Source organism: Bombina bombina, chromosome 5 (genome assembly GCF_027579735.1).
Source record: "Bombina bombina isolate aBomBom1 chromosome 5, aBomBom1.pri, whole genome shotgun sequence".
Classification (NCBI taxonomy): Eukaryota; Metazoa; Chordata; class Amphibia; order Anura; family Bombinatoridae; genus Bombina; species Bombina bombina.
Genome location: NC_069503.1, coordinates 227,787,829 through 227,812,188, shown reverse-complemented (window position 1 = coordinate 227,812,188; position 24,360 = coordinate 227,787,829). Strand labels below are relative to the sequence as shown.

The window sequence follows — 24,360 nt, the reverse complement described above, 5'->3', positions numbered from 1 at the left end:
TATGCTGCACACTATAATGATGTATCTATACTCTGATAAGTGTGCTGCACAGTTTAATGATGTATCTATACTCTGATAAGTATGTTGCACACTATAATGATGTATCTATACTCTGATAAGTATGTTGCACACTATAATGATGTATCTATACTCTGATAAGTGTGCTGCACACTATAATGATGTATCTATACTCTGATAAGTGTGCTGCACAGTTTAATGATGTATCTATACTCTGATAAGTATGTTGCACACTATAATGATGTATCTATACTCTGATAAGTATGTTGCACACTATAATGATGTATCTATACTCTGATAAGTATGCTGCACACTATAATGATGTATCTATACTCTGATAAGTGTGCTGCACAGTTTAATGATGTATCTATACTCTGATAAGTATGTTGCACACTATAATGATGTATCTATACTCTGATAAGTATGTTGCACACTATAATGATGTATCTATACTCTGATAAGTGTGCTGCACAGTGTAATGATGTATCTATACTCTGATAAGTATGCTGCACACTATAATGATGTATCTATACTCTGATAACTGTGCTGCACAGTTTAATGATGTATCTATACTCTGACAAGTATGTTGCACACTATAATGATGTATCTATACTCTGATAAGTGTGCTGCACAGTGTAATGATGTATCTATACTCTGATAAGTATGCTGCACACTATAATGATGTATCTATACTCTGATAACTGTGCTGCACAGTTTAATGATGTATCTATACTCTGATAAGTATGCTGCACAGTGTAATGATGTATCTATACTCTGATAAGTATGCTGCAGTGCAGTGTAATGATGTATCTATACTCTGATAAGTATGCTGCACACTATAATGATGTATCTATACTCTGATAACTGTGCTGCACAGTTTAATGATGTATCTATACTCTGATAAGTATGCTGCACAGTGTAATGATGTATCTATACTCTGATAAGTATGCTGCAGTGCAGTGTAATGATGTATCTATACTCTGATAAGTATGCTGCACACTATATGATGTATCTATACTCTGATAAGTGTGCTGCAGTGTAATGATGTATCTATACTCTGATAAGTGTGCTGCACAGTGTAATGATGTATCTATACTCTGATAAGTATGCTGCATACTATCATGATGTATCTATACTCTGATAAGTATGCTGCACAGTGTAATGATGTATTGATACTCTGATAAGTGTGCTGCACACTATAATGATGTATCTATACTCTGATAAGTATGTTGCACACTATAATGATGTAATTATACTCTGATAAGTATGCTGCACACTATAATGATGTATCTATACTCTGATAAGTGTGCTGCACAGTGTAATGATGTATCTATACTCTGATAAGTATGCTGCACACTATAATGATGTATCTATACTCTGATAAGTATGCTGCACACTATAATGATGTATCTATACTCTGATAAGTATGCTGCACACTATAATGATGTATCTATACTCTGATAAGTGTGCCGCACAGTGTAATGATGTATCTATACTCTGATAAGTATGCTGCACACTATAATGATGTATCTATACTCTGATAAGTATGCTGCAGTGTAATGATGTATCTATACTCTGATAAGTATGCTGCACAGTATAATGATGTATCTATACTCTGATAAGTATGCTGCACAGTATAATGATGTATTTATACTCTGATAAGTGTGCAGCGCAATATAATGATTATGAGTATCTACACACAGATAATGACTACATAAGCAGACACCTATGTATAGACTGGCTGCTATGGGGCCTCCAGCACTAAGGCCCTGGTGCCACTGCACCTGCTGCACCATTGGAAGTTCTGTCCCTTTTTACATGGACAAGCATATAAAAATGGGCTGAGTCTGCTTCTAAAGCAGAGCTACTAAAGTTATCCATGTCTAAACATGCTTATTATGGCTGTGCACAACCAGTTATTTTAAATAAAATAATTAGTCTGCCCTACTCCCACTGGGAGCTTAATTAGTGCCATTGTCTCCTGTTTACTTAGCTTTTCCACTTATGTGTGTTATTCATATTTTCAGTGTCGGTGTTGGTTTCTATAGACAAAGGCTGCTATTTCAAATAACAAACTAAAGGTAAATTATCTGTTTGCAAACAAATAGACAATTAACTGGTATTTGGAAACGAAAAGGGGTCTTTCTTTACAGAATTTTATTTATTATATTATACTGTGTGTTTTTCAAAAGTTTTAAACACGTAGTTAGTTGCACTCCTGTAACCCCCCAGTTGTGGTCTAGATGAGGCTACAGCTTTGGAGCATACGCATATATACCTGCTAATCTGGAGTAGCACAGAAAAACATCTTCAACAATGGATTTCACCCTTTTCAGGGGTTAAACACAAAGGCAAAGTCCCAGTTGTGGGCCACAAGCCTTGCAGTTTTTCAGCAGGAAACCGCCACAGAGCCAATCAGAAGCAGCCACGTGCCAATCATCGGCCATGTTCTGCTTAGGAGCTGCAATGCTTGCGGCTTCAAAGTGAGAATTTGCTTATGTACTTAATCCCTTTTATGTAAGCTAGGATCTGTAATGCAAAAATGTCATCCCTTTAACTCTCTGTTTAACCCATGTGTGGGAATTAACCACATAGTTACTAGTGAACATTATCTAATAATAAAATGCTGTAATTTTTGTTATTATTTTCCAACATTTCAATGGAGAGTTAGTCATTCTAATAAACACCTTGAAACAGTAAACCATTTATTTATAAAAAATAAAAAAAAGATGACAGAAATCATATTTATATTAATGCTTTTTTTAATTTTAACCTGTTATTAACCAGTTATACATAAGATATGCTCATTATCTCCACTACTCCTGTATTTAGAATAATTCCTATTCACACACATTGAAAGAGATAAGGTATGGCAGCCCCGTAATACATTAGAATAGCTGTGATTTGAATAATGAGGTCATATTCTATCACAAAACTCCCAAGGGCAACAGGACACAGATTGCCATAATGATATCTGCACCAGATGTATATACATATAATCAGGCATACATAGATGCACATGTAGACACACCCTAAACGTAGTTCTAGAGCACAAACCATTATGTTTTGTATTCTCCGTTATGGGCTAGAGGAGCTGGCTAATTACAGCATGAAACCGCTTCATCACTTTAGGGAATTATAAGGCGATGGAACGCCTGCCTGCATAATGTATTCACTTGATCATACGGCCTTTATTACCTTCCCTAGACAATGCTTGCGTTTATTTAGTAATGCCATTCATGCACCTTCTTTAATTTGTTTTTACCGTGCCTATATGTTTTAGCAAATTATTTCCTGCTAATGACTACAGTTTCTATTCAAATGGGATGATGTGCCCCATAAATACCGAGACAGTGACAACATCTGAACTCCTAACTCACAGCCTACTTCAAAGATTAATATAAAACACAGGTTGTTCCGTACACAGTGTGGTTTCTAAATACAGTAACATTATTCTGTTATTAATTTTCTCTGACAGAATTTTCATTATATAATGTGCAGAACACATTTCCTCACATTTAGTTTAGTGACAAGCTTTTTATAATTAAAGGGAAATGAAAGTCACTACTTTATTTTTGCCTCAGAGATTATTTGCTGCATTGCAAAAGATATGACTGCAAAATAAATGTTTCAAAAGCAAATACAACTGTAATTTGTTAGAAAAAATATACATTATTTTCAAGAGTAGGACACACCTCTTGAAAAGCCTCTTGAATGTTTAGCTTACTTACTATACTGTGGCCAATTAGAGACAGGTATAAATGAGCCTCTGCACATATAAACCAATCACCGTGCAGCATGTTGGAGTTTCCATATTCTTTATTCCACAGAATGCACTCCAGTGTGTCTCTGTGGGAGTGGGAGCAGAGTTAAACTATGGGAAAAAGCAGACAAATTATAAAAGCACATTGCATTCTATTTTTAAGTATGCATAATTAAACATTTTTGGCCAAATTACAAGTGAAGCACTATTTAACGTTCCTGTTAGAGCATTGACTGCGCTAGAAGTACGCTTTTGCAAGTTTAAAGTAAACAGTTATTGCTCGAGCGCTAACCCACAAACATAAAATTCCTAACTTACAATATAGCGAGCAATAACTTATTTCCCCATAGAATAAAATTCCTAACTTACAATATAGCGAGCAATAACTTATTTCCCCATAGAAGTCAATGGAGCAAAAAAAATGGGGGAAAAAACTCTCACTCTACTCGTGCGCGCAAACACAATCTCATATTCTCAACTGCGCTAACCCGGCATGAAAATATTAATATTTAACATTCCAATGTTAGACGATTATGTTCTATTTATTCATAAATACATATATATATATATTTATACCAATATATACATCATTATATATAGATAGATACAGATATGTATAGGAATATCTATTTATAAATACTTAGAACATATTCTGCTATGTGCAGAACATTGGAATGTGAAATATTTTCAGTGCATACAATATAACACTTTATATATAAATACATATGCACACACATATAAACATATATAAATATACATACATATCCATATTTAGACATGTGCAGCATATGTATGTAATCTCAATGTTAGCTCATATCTTTAAGCCCTTATAACTTTTTTCTGCAATTTTTTAATTATATGGTGTTATTGTTAGTGTAACTGTACTTTGTAATGTATTTTTTATGTGCTTTGTGACACTTTTTTGTTTTGCGAAACAGTTAACAAGAGCTCTGCAGACAGGGTAATCATTGTAGCGTAAATCACGATTGCGCTCAAGCGATCATGTTTACTTTCAACTTGTAATATGAGCGGAAAACCCGGTGTGCGCAAAACTCCCGATATACCCCTTTTCGATTGCGCGTAACTGTTAATGTACCACTCGTAATCTAGCCCTTTTATAGGGAATAACATTTTGAGTGGAATGTCCTTTTAAAAGGTTATGAAATCCAAAATTTTACTTTCATGATTGAGATAGAGCATGCAATTTTAACCAACTTTCTAATTTACTTCTATTATCAATTTTTCTTCATTCTTGTGGTATCTTTGGTTGAAAAGCATTTCTGGAGCACTAAATGGCAGCAGCTTTGCAAAAATGTTATCCATTTGAAAAATCACTAGATTGCAGCACTATTTCCTGCCATGTAGTGCTACAGATGCCTACCTAGGTATCTCTTCAACACAGAATATCATGAGAATTAAGCAAATTTGATAATAGAAGTAAATTGGAAACTTTTTTTAAAATGGTCTGCTCTGTCTGAATCCCAAAATAATTTTTTGGGGTTTCATATTTCGTTAATGATTGCAAAGAAATTTGTTGACTGATTTAACAAACTAATGAGTAAATACAAATAGGCCTATTTATAAATGTGCGAGCGGACATGATACGATGTCCACCGCACCTCGATAAATGCTCACAGTATACTCTGTCGGCATTTATCATTGCACCAGCAGTTCTTGTGAACTGCTGGTGCAATGCCGCCCCCTGCAGATTCGCGGCCAATCGGCTGCTAGCAGGAGGGGTCAATCAACCTGATTCGATTTCTGTCCGCGGTCTCATAGCAGGCGGACAAGTTATGGAGCAGCGGTCTTTATAACTTCTGTTTCCGGCGAGCCATTCGCAGCTTGATAATTCGGCCCCAAAGTGTGTTCATTCATTTAGTTTCTTATTTTAATAGGGGAAAACAAATGAACACATTTTCTTATTTGTTCATTACTTTGTTTAGTTAACAAAATAAAATGGACAACATTCTTTCAAATTTCTTAATTTATGCAAATAATAAAAACTAATGTTTGCACAAGTATACAAGATAGATTTGTACAGAATCTAGAAGCCAGTCTAAAAATGTAGAGGGCAAATTCTTATTGCAACCCTAAAGTTGCCGTTTTACATGTCCCGTGTTCTATGCAGAGCAAAGAGAGAGATTGAGGAAGAAGAAGTACAATTAAAATAAAATAAATATATACATTAATGGTAGGAAGAGGTAGTTAGAAGACAATTTTCCCCATCAGTACCCTCTGCCAAATTGTATGGTCTAGAGCCTCACCTGGCTGGGCTTAGTGTGGGATACTTGAGATTTCAACACTAATTTTTAAGTTCCCATCTTTTCAACAATGGGAGATAGATGTATCTTAGGACCTTCACAGACCGTCAACCATCTGCTATTGATTACTGCTGAGCTCAGCTGTCTCAGGAGCAGCAGAAGTATCACAATGTTGGATTTATGACAAGCACAATATCCTGCATTTAGGTGTGCATCGCCAGCAGTACTCAGTGCACTGACCGGGGACCTAGTTACTTGCGGATTTTAATTGTTTTAGATGGAGAAAATAAGCCGGCTTGTGTACATAACTGCCGTTTCCCCCCATGTAATATAGCTATCTGATCATCACACAATACTGGGCTGTTAAAGGGACATTGATGTCAAATTAAAGTTTCATGATATAGAGAGATTAAAAAACAAACAAAAAAATGTACTTCTGTTATTGAATTTACCTCTTTCTTCAGGTATCCTTTTTTATCTAAGAGAATTCCACTAGAGCAGGGGTATCAAACTCAATGTATCTGGGGGCCACTGGCCAAGTGTTCTTTGCCCATGGGGGCCGCTTGAACTGAGTAAGTGCTAGATATACTAGGAACTGGAAGTGACATTTACCCAAGTAGTAGTGTATGGTGGGAGTTGTAGCCCACAACAGACACACACAATTGTCTACATTTATCTTGTGAGTGCCAAGTGAAGTGATCATTTTGGAACTGTATAACAATGTTACAAGTGACATTTATCCAAGCAGTGCATAGTGTGAGTCTACACTGGAGGCTTGTATTTATATTTATCTTGTGAGTGCCTATATAGAACATCAAGTAGTTACACCTCTTAGAACCCTAAAAAAGAATTCACAGCCAAAATTAATGGTTTTTCTATTAAACAAGGGAGGGCCATATGAAACTATCTTGGGGGCCGCAAATGGCCCCAGGGCCTGTACTTTGAGACCACTGCACTCAAGCATACTGAAATATGTGCAGGAGTGTGCCTAGACCACTTTATGGCAGCAGTGTTAGCAACAACATCTGTAACAATTATAATACATGTTCAAGACACGTGCACACTCCTGATCCTACCTTATGCTTTCATGGCAAGGAATTAGGTTTCCATAAAGGACAGCAAAAGATAGCAGATTCCTTTAAATAAATAGTAGTGTCCTGCAGTGCCCAGGAAAAGACAACTGATAATGTTGTGTTTTTTTTGTTTTCTCTTTTAAATGGGAGACCCTGTCGCTAAACACACTCCTCCTGGTCACGCTTCTAACGTATATCCCAGTTTGCAACAAATGAATACATTTGATACAGTGTGTCTTAGATTAGTTTAGTTGAATTGCAGCTGAATAACTATTAAGAAACAAATTATTAAATAATGTTTTTTCAGACATTCCACAAATGTTATTATAATGATGAAATTATAACCTATGGTTCTTGCTGCATCTTAGTATTGCTGATGTACAAGGTTTCATTGCTAACAGATGAGAAATATCCTATAGTTGGTCACGATTTCTCCTTTTTCTCTTTGGTGGTAAACAGTATTTTCCTATTGCCCCTTACATCTATAAGACATTATGGCAGAGAGCCAGATTGTAAACCTGGAATATGATTCCCTGATGTAGGTACTGTGTAGTGTCCAGGAAATTTAGCTTTACCTTTTTCCTTTGCTGTGTTCCTGTGTGGCCTGGAGCTTTGTTAATCAGCAGGCCTCCCAAGTGTGTCAGAGTGCTTCTTACCTTTTATAGCCAGTGGTTTCCGGCATGGTAAAAATACCTCGCTTGCCCAAGCCTAGCTAATCTTTCTTCACTTCACTGCTTATCTAATTGGTTCTAGCTATACACAGTAACATTAGGGTAATCTGTACAGTTTAGCTATTTTACTCACAAACAGACACAACCACACACACGTATACACACATACATAAACACACATACATGCATACACACATACATAAACACACATACATGCATACACACATACATAAACATGCACACAACCACAAACACCTATAGACACATATATAAACACACACACATAAACACGCACACAACCACAAACACCTATACACACATACATAAGCACACACACACATACATAAACACACACACACACCTATACACACATACATAAACACACACATGCATACACACATACAGAAACACGCACACAACCACACACACACATAAACATGTACACAATCACACACGCACACACACATAAACACGCATAGAATCACAAACGCATACACACATACATAAATATGCACACAACCACAAACACCTATACACACATATATAAGCACATACACACACACACATAATCACGCACACAACCACAAACACCTATACACACATACATAAGCACACACACATACATAAACACACACACAAACCTATACACACATACATAAGCACACTTGCATGCATACACATACACAGAAACATGCACACAACCACACACACACATATACACACATAAACACGCATACAATCACAAACGCATACACACATTCATAAACACACAAACAGCCACACACACGTATACACAAATACATAAACACATACAACCACACACATGCATACACAAACATGCACACAACCACACACACACATGCATTCACACATACATAAACACACAAACAACCATACACACATGCATACACACATACATAAACACGCAAACAACCACACACAAATGGACACACACATACATAAACACACACACAACCCCACACACATACATACACAAACATGCAAACAATTACACACACATGCACACACACATACATAAACACGCACACAACCACACACACATACATAAGCACACAAGCGCACACGTATACACAATTACATAAGCGCACACACACAACCACACACACATATACACAAATACATTTAAAGGCACACAACCACACACACATACATAAACACGCACACAACCACACACATGCATACACACATACACAAACCCGCACACAACCACACATACATGCATACACAAATACGTAAGCACACACACAGGTATACACAATTACATAAGTGCACACACACAACCACACACATGGTAGATGGGTCAACAATGCCCCCCTCAAAAAAAAAAGCTCTACCTTAGCCCTCACACTTAATCCTACAATAAATATTTTCACAACTAAGCAGCCATTTTACCCATTGGCTGCCAGTAACATACAAATCAATCATTTTACCTCTGACTGCCAGTAACACACATAAACAGAAGTGATTTGAATCCCTTGACTGCCTCTCACTTCTTTCTGCTACATATTTGTAATTCATTTGGCACATGAGGTTTTTACACTAACACTCAGCGACTTTAAAAAAAATGGACATGTAAGTGTCCAGTATTTTTTTGATTAGTTTACTGGACAGCCTGCTAAAATACTGGGCTGTCCAGTTTAATACTGGACACCTGGCAACGCTACCACACACATGTGCATATACACATACATAAGTACACAGCTTTTTCATGTTTTTAACAAACTGATTAACTATGTGAAGGTTGTATATAGTAAATATGGTTAATAAGCAATATGTATATTTCTATATATAAATAAATTATATATATATATATATATATGTAAATAAATATATATTTTTGAAAAACACATTTTCTCATGTTAAGTGTATCCAGTCCACGGATCATCCATTACTTGTGGGATATTCTCCTTCCCAACAGGAAGTTGCAAGAGGATCACCCACAGCAGAGCTGCTATATAGCTCCTCCCCTCACTGCCATACCCAGTCATTCTCTTGCAACTCTCAACTAAGATGGAGGTCGTAAGAGGACTGTGGTGTTTTATACTTAGTTTATTTCTTCAATCAAAAGTTTGTTATTTTTAAATGGTACCGGAGTGTACTGTTTATCTCAGGCAGTATTTATAAGAAGAATCTGCCTGCGTTTTCTATGATCTTAGCAGAAGTAACTAAGATCCTTTGCTGTTCTCACATATTCTGAGGAGTGAGGTAACTTCAGAGGGGGAATAGCGTGCGGGTTTTCCTGCAATAAGGTATGTGCAGTTAAAATATTTTTCTAGGGATGGAATTTGCTAGAAAATGCTGCTGATACCGAAGTAAGTAAAGCCTTAAATGCAGTGATAGCGACTGGTATCAGGCTTATTAATAGAGATACATACTCTTATAAAAGTGTATTTTAAAACGTTTTCTGGCATGTTTAATCGTTTTTTACATATGTTTGGTGATAAAACTTATTGGGGCCTAGTTTTTTCCACATGGCTGGCTTGAATTTTGCCTAGAAACAGTTCCCTGAGGCTTCCCACTGTTGTAATATGAGTGGGAGGGTCCTATTTTAGCGTTTTTTTGCACAGCAAAAATTACAGACACAGACATCCAGCTTCTTCTCTGAAGGGCTCAAAAGGCTTCAAAAGTCGTATTGAGGGAGGTAAAAAGCCACAGTAGAGCTGTGGCAGTTGTTGTGACTGTTTAAAAAACGTTTTTGTGATTTGTTATTCCGTTTTTGGTATTAAGGGGTTAATCATCCATTTGCAAGTGGGTGCAATGCTCTGCTAACTTATTACATACACTGTAAAAATGTTGTTAGTGTAACTGCATTTTTTCACTGTTATTTAAAAATTTGGGAAAATTTGTGTTTCTTAAAGGCGCAGTAACATTTTTTATATTGCTTGTAAACTTGTTTTAAAGTGTTTTCCAAGCTTGCTAGTCTCATTGCTAGTCTGTTTAAACATGTCTGACACAGAGGAACCTACTTGTTCATTATGTTTGAAAGCCATGGTGGAGCCCCATAGGAGAATGTGTACTAAATGTATTGATTTCACCTTAAACAGTAAAGATTAGTCTTTATCTATAAAAGAATTATCACCAGAGGGTTCTGTCGAGGGGGAAGTTATGCCGACTAACTCTCCCCACGTGTCAGACCCTTCGCCTCCCGCTCAGGGGACGCACGCTAATATGGCGCCAATTACATCAGGGACGCCCATAGCGATTACCTTGCAGGACATGGCTGCAATCATGAATAATACCCTGTCAGAGGTATTATCTAGATTGCCTGAATTAAGAGGCAAGCGCTATAGCTCTGGGGTTAGGAGAGATACAGAGCGCGCAAATGCTTTTAGAGCCATGTCTGATACTGCTTCACAGTAAAAAAAAAAGAAAAAGAAAAAAAAAATGCAGAACATGAGGACGGAGAGCTTCAGTCTGTGGGTGACATCTCTGACTCGGGGAAACCTGATTCAGAGATTTCTAATTTTAAATTTAAGCTTGAGAACCTCCGTGTATTGCTTGGGGAGGTATTAGCTGCTCTGAATGACTGTAACACGGTGGCAATTCCAGAGAAATTGTGTAGGCTGGATAGATACTATGCGGTGCCGGTGTGTACTGACGTTTTTCCTATACCTAAAAGGCTTACAGAAATTATTAGCAAGGAGTGGGATAGACCTGGTGTGCCCTTTTCCCCACCTCCTATATTTAGAAAAATGTTTCCAATAGACGCCACTACACGGGACTTATGGCAGACGGTCCCTAAGGTGGAGGGAGCAGTTTCTACTTTAGCAAAGCGTACCACTATCCCGGTTGAGAACAGTTGTGCTTTTTCAGATCCAATGGATAAAAAATTGGAGGGTTACCTTAAGAAGATGTTTATTCAACAAGGTTTTATTTTACAGCCCCTTGCATGCATTGCGCCTGTCACTGCTGCGGCGGCATTCTGGTTTGAGGACCTGGAAGAGGCCATCCAGACAGCTCCATTGAATTAAATTATTGACAAGCTTAGAACGCTTAAGCTAGCTAACTCATTTGTTTCTGATGCCATTGTTCATTTGACTAAACTAACGGCTAAGAATTCCGGATTCACCATCCAGGCGCGTAGAGCGCTATGGCTTAAATCCTTGTCAGCTGACGTGACTTCAAAGTCTAAATTACTCAACATTCCTTTCAAGGGGCAGACCTTATTCGGGCCTGGCTTGAAGGAAATTATTGCTGACATTACAGGAGGCAAGGGTCATACCCTTCCTCAGGACAGGGCCAAATCAAAGGCCAAACAGTCTAATTTTCGTGCCTTTCGAAATTTCAAGGCAGGAGCAGCATCAACTTCCACCGCTTCAAAACAAGAGGGAACTATTGCTCATTCCAGACAGGCCTGGAAACCTAACCAGTTCTGGAACAAGGGCAAGCAGGCCAGAAAGCCTGCTGCTGCCCCCAAGACAGCATGAAGGAACGGCCCCCTATCCGGAAACGGATCTAGTGGGGGGCAGACTTTCTCTCTTCCCCCGAAGCGTCGGCAAGAGATGTTCAGGATCCCTGGGCGTTGGAGATCATATCTCAGGGATATCTTCTGGACTTCAAAGCTTCTCCTCCACAAGGGAGATTTCATCTTTCAAGGTTATCAGCAAACCAGATAAAGAAAAAGGCATTCCTAAGCTGTGTGCAAGACCTCCTAGTAATGGGAGTGATCCATCCAGTTCCGTGGACGGAACAAGGACAGGGATTTTATTCAAATCTGTTTGTGGTTCCCAAGAAAGAGGGAACCTTCAGACCAATCTTGGATCTAAAGATCTTAAACAAATTCCTCAGAGTTCCATCATTCAAAATGGAAACTATTCGGACCATCCTACCCATGATCCAAGAGGGTCAGTACATGACCACTGTGGACTTAAAGGATGCCTACCTTCACATACCGATTCACAAAGATCATCATCGGTTCCTAAGGTTTGCCTTTCTCTACCAATTTGTAGCTCTTCCCTCTGGGTTGGCCACTGCCCCGAGAATTTTTACAAAGGTTCTGGGCTCACTTCTGGCGGTTCTAAGACCGCGAGGCATAGCGGTGGCTCCGTATCTAGACGACATCCTGATACAGGCGTCAAGCTTTCAAATTGCCAAGTCTCATACAGAGATAGTACTGGCATTTCTGAGGTCGCATGGGTGGAAAGTGAACGTGGAAAAGAGTTCTCTATCACCACTCACAAGAGTCTCCTTCCTAGGGACTCTTATAGATTCTGTAGAGATGAAAATTTACCTGACGGAGTCCAGGTTATCAAAACTTCTAAATGCTTGCCGTGTCCTTCATTCCATTCCACGCCCGTCAGTGGCTCAGTGCATGGAAGTAATCGGCTTAATGGTAGCGGCAATGGACATAGTGCCATTTGCGCGCCTGCTTCTCAGACCGCTGCAATTATGCATGCTAAGTCAGTGGAATGGGGATTACTCAGATTTGTCCCCTCTACTAAATCTGGATCAAGAGACCAGAGATTCTCTTCTCTGGTGGCTTTCTCGGGTCCATCTGTCCAAGGGTATGACCTTTCGCAGGCCAGATTGGACGATTGTAACAACAGATGCCAGCCTTCTAGGTTGGGGCCCAGTCTGGAACTCCCTGAAGGCTCAGGTTTCGTGGACTCAGGAGGAGAAACTCCTCCCAATAAATATTCTGGAGTTAAGAGCAATATTCAATGCTCTTCTAGCTTGGCCTCAGTTAGCAACACTGAGGTTCATCAGATTTCAATCGGACAACATCACGACTGTGGCTTACATCAATCATCAAGGGGGAACTAGGAGTTCCCTAGCGATGTTGGAAGTCTCAAAGATAATTCACTGGGCAGAGTCTCACTCTTGCCACCTGTCAGCGATCCACATCCCAGGCGTAGTCAGACTTTTCATCCGGGGGAGTGGGAACTCCACCCGGAGGTGTTTGCTCAACTGGTCCATCGTTGGGGCAAACCAGAACTGAATTTCATGTCGTCTCGCCAGAACGCCAAGCTTCCTTGTTATGGATCCAGGTCCAGGGACCCGGGAGCAACGCTGATAGATGCTCTAGCAGCTCCTTGGTTCTTCAACCTGGCCTATGTGTTTCCACCGTTTCCTCTGCTCCCTCGACTGATTGCCAAAATCAAACAGGAGAGAGCATCGGTGATTCTGATAGCGCCTGCGTGGCCATGCGGGACCTGGTATGCAGGCCTAGTGGACATGTCATCTCTTCCACCATGGACTCTGCCTCGGAGGCAGGACCTTCTAATACAAGGTCCTTTCAATCATCCAAATCTAATTTCTCTGAGACTGACTGCATGGAGATTGAACGCTTGATTCTATCAAGGCGTGGCTTCTCCGAGTCAGTCATTGATACCTTAATACAGGCACGAAAGCCTGTCACCAGGAAAATCTACCATAAGATATGGCGTAAATATCTTTATTGGTGTGAATCCAAGAGTTACTCATGGAGTAAGGTTAGGATTCCTAGGATATTGTCCTTTCTCCAAGAGGGTTTGGACAAAGGCTTATCAGCTAGTTCTTTAAAAGGACAGATCTATGCTCTGTCTATTCTTTTGCACAAGCGTCTGGCAGAAGTTCCAGACGTCCAGGCTTTTTGTCAGGCTTTGGTTAGGATTAAGCCTGTGTTTAAAACTGTTGCTCCCCCGTGGAGCTTAAACTTGGTTCTTAAAGTTCTTCAGGGAGTTCCGTTTGAACCCCTTCATTCCATTGATATTAAACTTTTATCTTGGAAAGTTCTGTTTTTGATGGCTATTTCCTCGGCTCGAAGAGTCTCTGAGTTATCTGCCTTACATTGTGATTCTCCTTATCTGATTTTTCATTCAGACAAGGTAGTTCTGCGTACCAAACCTGGGTTTTTACCTAAGGTGGTTTCTAACAGGAATATCAATCAAGAGATTGTTGTTCCATCATTGTGTCCTAATCCTTCTTCAAAGAAGGAACGTCTTTTGCATAATCTGGACGTAGTCCGTGCCTTGAAGTTTTACTTACAGGCTACTAAAGATTTTCGTCAAACATCTGCCCTGTTTGTCGTTTACTCTGGACAGAGGAGAGGTCAAAAAGCTTCGGCAACCTCTCTCTCCTTTTGGCTTCGGAGCATAATACGCTTAGCCTATGAGACTGCTGGACAGCAGCCCCCTGAAAGGATTACAGCTCATTCTACTAGAGCTGTGGCTTCCACCTGGGCCTTTAAAAATGAGGCCTCTGTTGAACAGATTTGCAAGGCTGCGACTTGGTCTTCGCTTCACACCTTTTCAAAATTTTACAAATTTGACACTTTTGCTTCTTCGGAGGCTGTTTTTGGGAGAAAGGTTCTACAGGCAGTGGTTCCTTCCGTTTAAGTTCCTGCCTTGTCCCTCCCATCATCCGTGTACTTTAGCTTTGGTATTGGTATCCCACAAGTAATGGATGATCCGTGGACTGGATACACTTAATAAGAGAAAACATAATTTATGCTTACCTGATAAATTTATTTCTCTTGTTGTCTATCCAGTCCACGGCCCGCCCTGTCCTTTTAAGGCAGGTCTAAATTTTAATTAAACTACAGTCACCACTGCACCCTATGGTTTCTCCTTTCTCGTCTTGTTTCGGTCGAATGACTGGATATGGCAGTGAGGGGAGGAGCTATGTAGCAGCTCTGCTGTGGGTGATCCTCTTGCAACTTCCTGTTAGGAAAGAGAATATCCCACAAGTAATGGATGATCCGTGGACTGGATACACTACAAGAGAAATAAATTTATCAGGTAAGCATAAATTATGTTTTTTTCTTCTTTGCACATGTGTGAAATGTTGGCTATTTTCCCCCTGTATCTCTCTATCTATCTATCTATCTATCTATCTATCTATCTACTGTATCTATCTGTCATCTAGTAATAAAGTGTCAGGAATTTGTTATATTATATAAATAATAATTACATTTGTACATCAGTTGTGTTTTATACATTAATTGTAACTTGCATTTCATGTAATTATAACTAACCATATTAAGAAAAACATGGCTGCATGAAGTTTATGTAACATTTATGCATTTCCTAGATTGTCATTTACAAGATTTTCTTTCTTTCTTTTTTTTTTTCTTTTTTTTACATTTCTGCGTTACTGAAATAGAATATTTAGGAAACAAAACAGTGAATTTTCCCTAGCAAATACACAGCACCATTTATGCTTCAAAACAACTTTAATCTCTTACACACACTAATATTGCGGTTTAAGAGCAACATTTACATTAATCTTCATTTAGTTTTGATGCTTGCAATTACAACTACAATTTATGATCAATTCAGGCAAGTTATTTTGTCCCGGTGCTTTGGTCAAAGTTTGCCAATAGAAAATGTTGTTTCGGAAAGGTCAAGCCAGTGTCAAGAAAGGCTTGAAATAAACGCTTAAATGCATTTTAACTTCTGAGAGAATATTACTGGGATGAAAGAAAATCTCTTATATTTCATTTTCATTCATTTTCCTAAAAAAAAAATTACCATCACTAAAAGCTACATTTTAAGCAGTTGAAATGCAAAATATATTTTTAAAACAGGACCATAAAGCAGTGGTCCGTATGAGGGACCGGGAAAAAAGTGGTCTTTAAAATAAATAAATAATAATAATTATGTCAAACATTGGTTTGTGTGGCGAAAATGTTTTGTTTTACTCAAATGGGATAAAATGATATATGCATTGTATATATCAGTAATGAAAAGATATCCTCGTGCAAAATAAATATAGTGCAAATACTTAAATGGATATAAACCCAATTTTTTTCTTTCAGAATTTAGATAGATCATGCAATTTTAAGCAGCTTTCTAATTTACTCCTATTATTAATTTTTCCTTGTTCTCTGTGTATCTTTATTTGAAAAGGCAGGAATGTAAACTTAGGAGCTGGCCCATTTTTGGTTATGACCCTGGGTAGCGCTTGCTGATTGGTAGCAGAATTTGCATTAGTTAGCAGTCCAGGGAATTAATTTTTCAAAAAGCCTCTTGAGTATGTGCTTATCTTATCTGATTACTGTGACCAAATAGCAATAGATAGAAATGAGCACTTGCACTGATCAGGCAATTACTTTGTAGCTGGGTAAGTGTCCTTGTACTTGCACGACGCCCTCCGGCCTCTAAAGGGGTAGTGAAGGAGACATTTAAAGAGACATTGTAGTAGTAAAAGCTGTGACATTTTCACTACTCACTGTGGAACTCTATATTGTTAGCCCCTGTAAATGGGTTAAACACATATGTAAAATCTGGTTCACGACCCACAAGCTGCCATTTGGCTCGTCAGTTTCCTGCTTGGGACAGCAGTTCTTTGTGGCTCCTGAGATGGAATTTAACCACATTTTTAACCCTTTGTGGAGATTAAACACATATATTTCCACGGAAAATAGTGGAAAAACAAATTAGACCATGGATTTTTTCTCTAAATCCCTCTAATAGTGAATTAAATTTTAAAATGAATGTATTTTATGGGCTTTTATTTTAAGACCAAGGTTGCCTAGCCTTAGACGAGTCGCTGCAATGCAGCGGTCCAATGCTTTTTTAGCATGTGTTCCAGGTACCCATATACCAGAGCAGAGTGTCTCAACCGTGGCCCTCAAGTACCCCCAATAGGCCAGGTTTTCATTATAGCTGAACTTGAACACAGGTAAAGTAATCAGCTGATCAGTAACCATGGTTACTAACCTGCTCTCACCCTTCAGCTGATTATTTTACCTGTGCACTAGTTCAGCTATAATGAAAACCTGACCTGTGGGGGGTACTTGAGTACTGTGGTTGAGAAACACTATACCAGAGCATCTACCTTTTCTGGGTGGTCTCTATGTATGTAGGTTGTGAACATTTATCCTACTCGATTAAACTTTGATTTATTTAAGTTTGTTTGTTTTTTCAATAAAGAGCAAAAAAAAAAAAAAAAAAAGAAATCTAATGTTCATTTGTAAAGTTGGACAAGCTGTCACAGTCTGTATATTTTCCTTAATTATATTCAATACTAAATTCCCTTACAGTACTATCCCTGACAGTGTGTTGTGCCTGCTGATTTGTCATTGCAAGCAGATACCTTAATTAGTCACTGGTCACTGAACCATCTGATCATTTACTTACACGCCTTTTTGATTCTGCACTCCTGAGTTTGTTAAAGTTACAATTAATTTATTTTAATTACCAGTTACTAATTATGTCATAGGGTCTGTGAAAGTGATAGTGGTTTCAGTAAGTTCCCCACAACATAATTTAGTGACATTGAGCACCCAATGCTTGCACAATTGCTGCAGGCTAAGATCTGAAATTCAGGTGATTAATAAGTAATACAATCTCTAAATATTTTACAATCTTAGGTATAATTGGGACTAAACCATTGGAGCATTTCAGGGTAGTGGCTTCATTCATGTAAGATGTTTGTAAAGGTTTTTTTTTTAATAGTGTACTGAAGTTGCTAAAGTTAGCAATTGTAGTTATTAGATTTAACTTCTGTTCTTCTTGATATAGTACATATTAATGCACTGTGAAGGACCTATTAATCTTCATGGAATTTTAACTCCTGCTGTATTTATAAAACTGGTATTTCCTTTGCGCAAGTTTAGCAGTGTTGCATGTGATTATTTGCACTCTTAAACCTTATAAAAGTGAGCCATACACAAATGTGCAGCCACATTTTTTGAAAAAATAAATACAGGCAGTGCTAATTAACATGAATTAGCATAATTAATTATGCTGCATTAGTCAGAAGGTAAAGCTAATTTTAAATGAGCAATTATTTCAAATTAGATTCTCACATACTTTGAAGATATTTTGAAAAAAATAATCCCAAAGATTTTGTGTGATTTCTCTCCAAGCCACCATAAAAGGGGTCTTTGTTTCTGTATTTAGTATTTGTCTACATTTACCTTCATTTTAAAAATATCAGCCATGCTATTAAAATGCTGACTGGGTGTCGGTGTAAAATGTATAGTTATACAAATGACAACACATCAACCAGAAATGTATATGTTACTGGTAAAGTTAGATTTCCGGGTAATCCTAGGATTAACCGGGTAAAACTGACATTACCTAAGCAGTACTGTAATTTCCCCATCTACACTATTTTTTTTTTCTCCGCCGGGGGGGTTCAAGGAAGGCGCCCAGCCGATCCTCTCGCATCCTCCCCAAGTGAACCCCCCAGACGGAGGCAAAAAAGATGGGGGAATTACAGTGCATTGTATATATGTTTGACGCAGTGACTCGATGACTCTGAAGGGATTTATGATGTTACATTAGGCTTTACCCACAGCCGCTTGGGTAATGTCCATTTTACCCGGGTAATCCTAGGATTACCCAATATCTGATTTTACCCATAACATATACATGGACATACAAGTCAGATTATTATTATTGTTATAATTACTAATAGATACAAGTCAGATTATTGCTATTATTTATAGATACAAGTCAGATTATTATTATTACTAATAGATACAAGTCAGATTATTATTATTATTATTATTGTTATTGTTATTATCACTTATAGATACAAGTCAGATTATTATTATTATTATTACTAATAGATACAAATCAGATTATTGTTATTATTAAAATAGATACAAATCAGATTATTATTATTATCACTAATGTATACAAGTCAGATTATTATTGTTATTATTACTAATAAATACAAGACAGATTTTTATTATTATTACTAATAGATACAAATCAGATTATTATTATTGGTATTATTACTTATAGATACAAGTCAGATTATTATTACTAATAGATACAAGTCAGATTATTATTATTGTCATTATTACTAATAGATGCAAGTCAGATTATTATTATTGTTATTATTACTAATAGATACAAGTCAGATTATTATTATTATTACTAATAGTTTCAATTCAGATTATTATTATTGTTATTATTACTAATAGATACAAGTCAGATTACTATTATTACTAATAGATACAAGTCACATTATAAATAGTATTACTAATAGATACAAGTCCGATTATTATTATTATTATTATTATTATTATTATTATTATCACTTATAGATACAAGACAGATTATTATTATTATTACTAATAGATACAATTCAGATTATTATTATTGTTATTATTACTAATAGATACAAGTCCGATTATTATTATTGTTATTATCAATTTTAGATACAAGTCAGATTATTATTGTTATTATTACTAATAGATCATTAGTGTAGAATTTACTCACACTAATGCCTGGAACATGTAGATTTTGGGGAGGGGCTTGCATTTTGTTTTTTGTTATTAGATCTGAGGGCTTTATGGGGGGGGGTAAGTGATTGGGCAAGCATCCCATAACCGTATGATTTTTTTCAATGTAATACACTCCGAGAGTTGAAATAAATAATTGGGAAAACATAAAAGGTTAGGATTTTACAGCAGGCATGCTAAGATTATTACATAGTATACTGCCTATCAGTTCAGTATGTAATTGCTACAAAGACTTTCTTTTTGTAATAGTTAACAAGCTGTAAGTTAGATCTTTTACTTCCATCACAAAGAGATTCTCAGTAAATTTCCCTGGCACAATTTGCCGCACAGTTTGTGATGTAACATTTAAGCAGAAGAAAGTTATGACAGCGTTCCAAACAGCTGGCTTTTATAGCGTAGTGGAGGAGGTTAGCAAGGGCACAGCCACACCAACAAGCAGCATGGATGTGATCTGTCAGCGTAGGGAAACCAAGATCAAAACAGACACACCAGGAAATCTCTATTGCAATAATTTGTACATTCCTATGATTTAAAGAAGTGTTTAATATAGGGATGTCATTTGCTTTTATGTTGTTCCAGTTCAGTTCTAATTTACTGCTCACATTTCTTATTTCTTCCCCCCCCCCCCGACCCACTTTTTGAATTTACAATCATTTAAGACATTAATCCAACACCTACACCAATAATCGCATAACATTTTGGGTAGACAATATTTGTAAACTAATGAATTTGCAACATATTCAAAATGACAGCAGAGCCAAGTAGGGGTAGCGCACTTACTCAACAGGGGTCCTGGCCTGGTGCAAACATTTTTTTTTTGGCCCTTCAAAGGTAACTTAGTAAAAGCAAAATTAATAATGTACATGCTTCTCTGTATAATGAAATTGAGGATGTATAGATAGATAGAAAGACAGACCTTCTCTAATTAAAGACGTCCCTGCATTAGGATTGTGCACATTCTGTACACATCTATGTATACACTGGCTGCTATGCCCCCCCAACATTTGGGCCCTAGGTCCACTGCACCTGCTACACCAATGGTAGTTCCGACCCTGGCATAAAAATAATGCTTGCCCAGATAGAAAAAAATATATAGTTCATGGCTACTTAGCACACCCACAATCTATGCAGTTATATAGTATTTTTTATTTTTTTTACCTACTTTTGGGCCGCTTTCCTAAAAGCTCTCCTGTAGAATAAGTTGGCCGCCTTAAAGGGACATAAAAACCCAAAATTTTCTTTTATGATTCAGATAGCACATATAATTTTAATTTCCTTTTTAATTCTACTATTAAATTTGCTTCATTCTTTTGGTATCCTTTGTTGAAAAAGGATCAGCAATCAGGTGAACCATTAACAAGAGGAATATATGTGCAGCCGCCAATCAGTGGCTAGCTCCCAGTAGTGCACTGCTCCTGAGCCTATTAAGCTATGTTTTTCAACAAAGGATTCAAGAGAATGAAGCAAATTTGATTAAAGAAGTGAATGTAAAAGTTCTTTAAAATGACATGTTCTAATTAAATCATGAAATGAGAATTTTGGGTTTCATGTCCCTTTAACTATCCATTACACCTAAACTGGGAAAGTCCCCTTTACTTACTAGCTAAAATCCCTTCAACTCAAATAGAAACTTGCTGCTAAAATGGCATTGCCCTCCCACCCCATCAAGTTTCTCCCAGTCTCTAGCCCTTACCCTCATACCTACCCCACACCAAAAATGCCTTACAGATTTAGGCTTGTTTGATGGGGGTCAAAGTCATATACCTGCTTTCCAGTCCTGTTTGTCTCTTGGTCCTTAGCATACAACCTAGATTGTGAGATCCCACAGGAACAGGGCCCTCAAACCCCCCCCTGTATTTGTTTGCTACATTTTGTCTTATATTGTAATGTCTCACCTTGTACTTTTATTTCTGTACTCATGGACAGCGCTGCAGAATCTGTTGGCGCTTTAGAAATAAAGAATAATAATAATACAAGCAAGTTTTGGTTAGACAATGAAAATACACAGGGGCGAATTATCTAAATCCCACCAGATCAAACTTGGTTTTTCACACCGACTCTCGCATGGGCTGCCCTGGTGGAACTATCTTAAAATAGGACCCTGCGAGTGGCGTGATGTCTCCTATTGAAATTAATGGAGCTCGCTGGAAAGGAAAACTTTACTCTGTAGAACGAAGTTATCAGTGAGCGTGGGGTGCACTTTAAAAATTAAATACTGCAGCCAATATAAGTCACATTACACAGCTTTCTGCGTATAGCATCTTACAATCACCTATATGTTCGTATGCAAGTGTTTTCTATTAGGGCATTAAAGGGACATGAAACCCAAATTTTTTCTTTCATGATTCAGATAGAGAATACAATTTTAAACAACTTTCTAATTTACTTTTATTATCTAATTTGTTTCAATCTCTTGTTACCATTTGTTGAAGGAGCAGCAATGCACTACTGGTTTCTTATTGAACACATTGGTGAGCCAATCACAATCAATATATATATATATATATATATATATTCAGCTACCAATCAACAGCTAGAACATAGGTTATCTGCTGTTTCTGAGTTTGCCTAGATAAACCTTTCAACAAAGGATAACAAGAGAAGGAAGCAAATTAAATGATAGAAGTAAATTTGACAGTTGTTTAAAATTGTATCCTCTATCTCAATCATGAAAGAAAAATTTTGTGTTTCATGTCCCTTTAAGTATTTTGTAACAACCTCTCCACCTTTTCATTTGCAAGAAAAAACAGTGAAAACTGTAGGGTGGAAATGTTTAGAGAATAACACTGGGCTTACAGAGAAAATTTCATACATGCCCATGGAACGCTCCGGTTCAGCCCATCTTAAGAAAAATCAACAATTACACTTTGTATTTTGTACTAATAAAAATGAATTTCAATGTGTTTTTGCACATCTACTGTTCTTAAATTACGAATTACGCTGTGCATATTTAAGACGATTTATTCCTATGTAATTTACATACAAATTTTACATTTTTTATAAAATATGATTTTTGGAGAACAGTTTTGTTACAGTCTTTGATTCACCTTAATAAAATATTTTTCCCCTGAATATTTATGTGTTAATGATGCAGTTATTTGTTTTGTATGATTTAAAAATTATGATTTTCATTGTGCACTTTTGTTATTTCTGCATCTCCTTTCCATATCAAAATGCAGTATTCACCCCTTAGCGAGACTCCCTGTTTTCAGGGTAAAAAAGGGGCTTTATATAATTCCACCAGGGAAATATGACTGGCGAGCATTCTTAAATAATCTCGCCAGGCCAGAGTGCTTTAGATAATCGACCCCACAGTCATGGGTCCTTCAAGTGTACTGTTCTTCTCAATGCCTGGATGTTGTTGGCCAGTTCATAGATGCAATTTTTAAACTGCGAAATGGAAAAATAATACTTGGCTGTTGATAAATGTAAAAGTACAAAGTGTATCACTTTATTTAAAGATTGAATATTCTGAAGCAATTTCAACTTTGCAAAATGTATGTTTATCATATATATTTTATAAGTTTATAGGCTGACAAAGAAACACTGAAACTTTTTTCTTTGGGTATCTACACATCTAATATACGTAATTTACTTAAAGGGACATGACACCCACACTTTTTCTTTCATGATTTAGAAAGATGCATTTTTAAACATCTTCTATTATCTAATATGTGTTATTCTCTTGATATTCTTTGCTGAAAAGCATATCTAGATATGCTCAGTAGCTGCTGATTGGTTGCTGCACATAGAAGCCTCATGTGATTGGCTCACCCATGTGCATTGCTTTTTCTTCAAATAAGGATATCTAAAACATGAAGCAAAATAAATAATAGAAGTAAATTGCAATGTTGTTTAAATTTGTATGTTCTATCTGAATCATGAAAGAAAGATTTTGGGTTTAGTGGCCCTTTAAGGACTTTTCATTTTCATAATTTTTAAAGGAACTTTTTCTTGGCATATAATCATTTTTATTGATGTTGAAACAAACTGTATATATCTTATATCTAGATTTAAAATATTCTGCCCCAGGTTGGTCCAAATTAACAAGAAAGAAAAGGATTTAAATAATATTGCCCAGAAATATACGTGAAGATGATTATTTCTATTGTTACCTTGTGAAAATGGAAATGACATCTAAACGTGTATGTATTATTCCAGCTTGGCGTCATTGGTGTAGGAATATATAAAATAATTGGTTCCAGCATCCCTCTGGCTCTGTAAATGTCTCCTTTTTCCACTGGTGCTGGGTGACTTATTCCAAGAAGGAAAATGTTTGTAACCTAGCAGTTTGTTTTCATTTGTTAAATTGTGCGCCATTTTATGGTGTTCCATGTTGTAATGAAAAACGAGTGTTAGCATTTGTTGGGGC

General features: G+C 37.1%; 2 protein-coding genes across 4 annotated transcripts in view; one reads left to right on the top strand and one right to left on the bottom strand.

Annotated features, from left to right (window-relative positions):
- LOC128660189 (uncharacterized) overlaps positions 1–7,736 on the bottom strand; it is a 67,867-nt gene extending 60,131 nt beyond the window's left edge. Inside the window, exons 1-2 of the mRNA XM_053713873.1 lie at positions 7,691–7,736; positions 3,750–3,892 (exon numbers count right to left, since the gene is read on the bottom strand). The gene's annotated coding sequence lies outside the window, so the exon portion shown is untranslated. The remainder of the gene's footprint in view (positions 1–3,749; positions 3,893–7,690) is intronic.
- The window catches only part of ZEB1 (zinc finger E-box binding homeobox 1), a 288,560-nt gene that overhangs the window by 117,811 nt on the left and 146,389 nt on the right, over positions 1–24,360 (top strand). The gene's annotated exons all lie outside the window — the stretch shown is intronic.